We start from the raw sequence: 6392 nt of genomic DNA, 5'->3' as shown, positions 1-6392 counted from the left end.
TATAAGAAACATTTAACAAGGACCTAGAAAAACTAAAGAGCAAACAAACAATCATGAACAACACAATAAATGGAATTAAAAATTCTCTAGAAGGAAACAATGCAGAATAACTGAGACAGAAGAATGGATAAATGACCTGGAAGACAAAATAGTGGAAATAACTACTGCAGAGCAGAATAAAGAAAAAAGAATGGAGGACAATCTGAGACACCTCTGGGACAACACTGAACATACCAACATTCTAATATAGGGGTCCCAGAAGTAGAAGAGAAAAAGAAAGAGACTGAGAAGATATTTGAAGAGATGATAGTTGAAAACTTCCCTAATATGGGAAAGGAAATCATTAATCAAGTCCAGAAAGTGCAGAGAGTCCCATACAAGATACATCCAAGGAGAAACATGTCAAAACATACATTAATGAAACTATCAATAATTAAAAACAAAGAAAAAATATTAAAAGCAGCAAGGGAAGAACAACAATAACATACAAAGGAATCCCCATAAGGTTAACAGCTGATCTTTCAGCAGAAACTCTGCAAGCCAGAAGGGACTGGCAGAACATATTTAAAGTGATGAAAGGGGAAAAGTTACAACCAAGATTACTCGACCCAGCAAGGATCTCATTCAGATTTGACAGAGAAATTAAAACCTTTACAGACAAGCAAAAGCTAAGAGAATTCAGCACCACCAAACCAGCTTTACAACAAATGCTAAAGGAACTTATCTAGGCAGGAAACACAAGAGAAGGAAAAGACCTACAATAACAAACCCAAAACAATTAAGAAAATGGTAATAAGAACATACATATCAATAATTACCTTAAATGTAAATGGAGTAAATGCTCCAACCAAAAGACACAGACTGGCTGAATGGATCCAAAAACATGACCGGTAAATATGCGGTCTACAAGAGACCCACTTCAGACCTAGGGACACATACAGACTGAAAGATAGGGGATGGAATAAGATATTCCATGCAAATGGAAATCAAAAGAAAGCTAGAGTAGCAATTCTCATATCAGACAAAATAGACTTTAAAATAAAGACTATTAGAGGAGACAAAGAAGGACACTACATTGATCAAGGGATCAATCCAAGAAGAAGATATAACAATTGTACGTATTTATGCACCCAACATAGGAGCCCCTCAATACATAAGGCAAATGCTAACAGCCATAAAAGGGGAAATCGACAGTAACACAGTCATAGTAGGGGACTTTAGCACCCCTCTTTCACCAATGAAAGATCATCCAAAATGAAAATAAATAAGGAAACACAAGCTTTAAATGATACATTAAACAAGATGGACTTAATTGATATTTATAGGACATTCCATCCAAAACAACACAATACACTTTTTCTCAAGTGCTCATGGAACATTTCCCAGGATAGATCATATCTTGGGTCACAAAAAAAGCCTTGGTAAATTTAAGAAATTTGAAATTGTATCAAATATCTTTTCCGACCACAATGCTATCAGACTAGATATCAATTACAGGAAAAGATATGTAAAAAATACAAACACATGGACGCTAAACAATACATTACTTAATAACAAAGACATCACTGAAGAAATCAAAGAGGAAATAAAAAAATACCTAGAAAGCAGAAACTAACACACCATTGTAAAGCAATTATACCCCAATAAAGATGTTTAAAAAAAAAAAATACCTAGAAACAAATGACAATAAAAACATGAAGACCCAAAACCTATGGGATGCAGCAAAAGTAGTTATAAGAGGGAGGTTTATAGCAATAAAATCCTACCTCAGGAAACAAGAAACATCTCAAATAAACAAGCTAACCTTACACCTAAAGCAATTAGAGAAAGAAAGAAAGAAAAACAAAAACCCAAAGTCAGCAGAGGAAGGAAATCATAAAGATCAGATCAGAAATAAATGAAAAAGAAATGAAGGAAACAACAGCAAAGATCAAAGAAACTAAAAGCTGGTTCTCTGAGAAGATAAACAAAATTGATAAACCATTAGCAAGACTCATGAAGAAAAAAAGGGAGAAGACTCAAATCAACAGAATTACAAATGAAAAAGGAGAAGTAAAACTGACACTGCAGAAAAACAAAGGATCACCAGAGATTACTGCAAGCAACAATATGCCAATAAAATGGACAACCTGGAAGAAACGGACAAATTCTTAGAAAAGCACAAGCTTCCAAGACTGAACCAGGAAGAAATAGAAACTATAAACAAACCAATCCCAAGCACTGAAATTGAGACTGTGATTAAAAATCTTCCAACAAATGAAAGCTCAGGACCAGATGGCTTCACAGGCAAATTCTATCAAACATTTAGAGAAGAGCTAACACCTCTACTCTCAAACTCTTCCAAAACATAGCAGAGGGAGGAACTCTCCCGAACTTATTCTATGAGACCACCATCTCCCTGATACCAAAACCAGACAAGGATGTCACAAAGAAAGAAAACTACAGGCCAATATCACTGATGAACATAGATGCAAAAATCCACACCAAAATACTAGCAAACAGAATCCAACAGCACATTAAAAGGATCATACACCAAGATCAAGTGGGCTTTATCCCAGGGATGCAAGGATTCTTCAATACATACAAATCAACGTGATACACCATATTAAAAAACTGAAGGATAAAAACCATATGGTCATCTCAATAGACGCAGAAAATGCTTTTGACAATATTAAACACCCATTTATGATAAAAAACCTCCAGAAAGAAGGCATAGAGGGAACTTTCCTGAACATAATAAAGGCCATATATAACAAACCCACAGCAAACATCACTCTCAATGGTGAAAAAGTGAAACCATTTCCACCAAGGTCAGGAACAAGACAAGGTTGCCCACTCTCACCACTATTATTCAACAAACTTTTGGAATTTTTAGCTACAGCAACCAGAGTAGAAAAAGAAATAAAAGGAATCCAAATCGGAAAAGAAGAAGTTAATCTCTCACTGTTTGCAGATGACATGATACTATACATAGAGAATCCTAAAGATGCTACCAGAAACGTACTAGAGTTAATCAATGAATCTGGTAAGGTCGCAGCATACAAAATTAATGTACAGATATCTCTTTCATTCCTATACACTAAAGATGAAAAATCTGAAAGAGAAATTAAGGAAACACTCCCATTTACCACTGCAACAAAAACAATAAAATATCTAGGAATAAACCTACCTAAGGAGACAAAAGTCGTTTACTCAACAAACTATAAGACACTGATGAAAGAAATCAAAGATGACACAAACAGATAGAGAGATATACCATGTTCTTGAATTGGCAGAATCAACATCGTGAAAATGACTATACTACCCAAAGCAATCTACAGATTCAATGCAATCCCTATCAAACTCCCAATGGCATTTTTCAGAGAACTGGAACAAAAAAAATTCACAATTTGTATGGAAACACAAAAGACCCCGAACAGCCAAAGCAATCTTGAGAAGAAAAACAGAGCTGGAGGAATCAGGCTCCCTGACTTCATTCAATATTACAAAGCTACAGTAGTCAAGACAGTATGGTAGTGGCACAAAACCAGAAATATTGATCAACGGAACAAGAGGGAATGCCCAGAGATAAACCCATACACATATGGTCACCTTATTTTTGATAAATGAGGCAAGAATATACAATGGAGAAATCACAGCCTCTTCAATAAGTGGTGCTGGGAAAAGTGGACAGCTACAGGTAAAAGAATGAAATTAGAAGACTCCCTAACACCATACAAAAAAAAAACTCAAAATGGATTAAAGACCTAAATGTAAGGTCAGACACTATCAAACTTTTAGAGGAAAACATAGGCAGAACACTCTATGACATACATCACAGCAAGATGCTTTTTGACCCACCTCCTAGAGAAATGGAAATAAAAACAAAAATAAACAAATGAGACCTAATAAGACTTAAAAGCTTTTGCACAGCAAAGGAAAACGTAAACAAGACCAAAAAACAACCCTCAGAACAGGAGAAAATATTTGCCAACGAAGCAACTGACAAAGGATTAATCTCCAAACTTAACAAGCAGCCCATGCAGATCAATATCAAAAAAACAAACAACCCAATCCAAAAATGGGCAGAAGACCTAAATAGACATTTCTCCAAAGAAGATATACAGATTGCCAACAAAAACATGAAAGAATGCTCAACATCACTGATTATTAGAGAAATGCAAATCAAAATTGAAATGCAAATCAAAATTACAATGAGGGATCACCACACACAGGTCAGAATGGCCATCATCAAAAAAATCTACAAACAATAAATGCTGCAGAGGTGTGGAGAAAAGGGAACCCTCTTGCACCGTTGGTGAGAGAGTAAACTGATACAGTCACTACTGAGAACAGTATGGAGGTTCCTTAAAAACCTAAAAATAGAACTACCACTACCATAGGACACAGCAATGCCACTACTGGGCATATACCTGGAGAAAACCATAATTCAAAGAGTCATGTTCTACAATGTTCATTGCAGCTCTATTTGCAATAGCCAGGATATGGAAGCAATCTAAGTGTCCATCAACTGAGGAATGGATAAAGAAGATGTTGCACATCTTCAATATAAAATGGAATATTACTCAGCCATAAAAAGAAATGAAATTGAGTTATTTGTAGTGAGGTGGATGGACCTAGAGTCTGTCATACAGAGTGAAGTCAGAAAGAGAAAAACAAATACTATATGCTAACACATATATATGGAATCTAAAAAAAAGAAAAAAAATGGTTCTGAAGAACCTAGGGGCAGGACAGGAATAAAGATGCAGACATAGAGAATGGACTTGAGGACATGGGGAGGGGGAAGGGTAAGCTGAGACGAAGTGAGAGAGTGGTATGGACTTATATATACTACCAAATGTGAATGAGATAGCTAGTAAGAAACAGCTGCATAGCACAGGGAGATCAGCTCAGTACTTTGTGACCACTTAGAGGGGTGGGATAGGGAGGGTGGGAGGGAGACGCAAGAGGGAGGAGATATGGGGATATATGTATATGTATAGCTTGTTCAGTTTGTTATAAAGCAGAAACTAACACACCATTGTAAAGCAATTATAGTCCAATAAGATGATATAAATAAATAAATAAATAAATAATTTTTGCCCTCCCCCAAATTAAATCTTTTTTAAAAATAAATAAATAAAAAAGAGCACTCAATAACATGGTAACTCTAAACCTAAGTATTTTCAGTACTATAGTAAATGTAACTGGATTAATATCTCCTATTAAAGTGTAATTGCTTATATTATGTGCAACTAAATTTTTTTCACAATATACAGGTAAACTAAAAGAATTACGTTAGAAAGGAGAAAACATTCCATGTATTTAAAAACAATAAAACAATAAGCATATAATATCATGCTTATAATAAGCATCTTAGATAAAGTAGTCTTTAAGTTCAGAACAATTTGTCATTATTGTAATTAATATTATTATCCCAATTTCTTAAAAATATTTCAATACTTTTTCTATTTGAAAAAATATTTTAATATTTTTTTCTTTACTCTTTTGTGGTCTAATACATGGTAAGTATTTAGGTGCTAACATAACCTAAAAATATATGTTGTTTTTTTACAGCCGAACAAAACTGAATCAAGAAGAAATAGATAATGTGAACATACTGATCACTAAAAGCAAAATGGAATCTGTAATTTAAAAAAACTCCCTACCAACAAAAGTCTAGGATCAGATGGTTTCACAGGCAAATTCTACCAAATATACTAAACAAAACTTACACTGATTCTTCTCAAACTCTTTGAAAAGACTGAAGTGTAAGGAATACTTGCAAAGACATTCTATGAATCCACCATCAACCTGATATCAAAAACAGATGGGAGGGACTTCCCTGGTGGCACAGTGGTTAAGAATCCGTCTGCCAATGCAGGGGACATAGGTTCGAGCCCTGGTCTGGGAAGATCCCACATGCCGCGGAGCAACTAAGCCTGTGTGCTACAACTACTGAGCCTGCGCTCTACAGCCCAGGAGCCACAACTACTGAGCCTGACAGCCACAACTACTGAAGCCCACGCACCTAGAGCCCATGCTCTGCAACAAAAGAAGCCACCACAATGAACAGACTGCACACCACAATGAAGAGTAGCCACCGATCACCACAACTAGAGAGAGCCTGTGCATAGCAACGGACACCCAATGCATCCAAAAATAAATAAAGAAATTTACTAAAAACAAAACAAAACAAAAAACAACGGATGGGGACTTTTCTGGTGGTCCAGCAGTTAAGATTTCGCCTTCCAGTGCAGGGTGGGCGGGTTCAATCCCTGATGGTGGAGCTAAGATCCCACATGCCTCACAAACAAGAAACCAAAACATAAAACAGAAGCAATATTGGAACAAATTCAATAAAGACTTAAAAAAAAAAACAGAGAAAGACACTACCAAAAAAGAAAATT

This window comes from Tursiops truncatus, chromosome 6, assembly GCF_011762595.2.
Source record: "Tursiops truncatus isolate mTurTru1 chromosome 6, mTurTru1.mat.Y, whole genome shotgun sequence".
NCBI lineage: Eukaryota > Metazoa > Chordata > Mammalia > Artiodactyla > Delphinidae > Tursiops > Tursiops truncatus.
The sequence above is the reverse complement of the archived record's forward strand: the minus strand, read 5'-3'. Positions refer to the sequence as shown.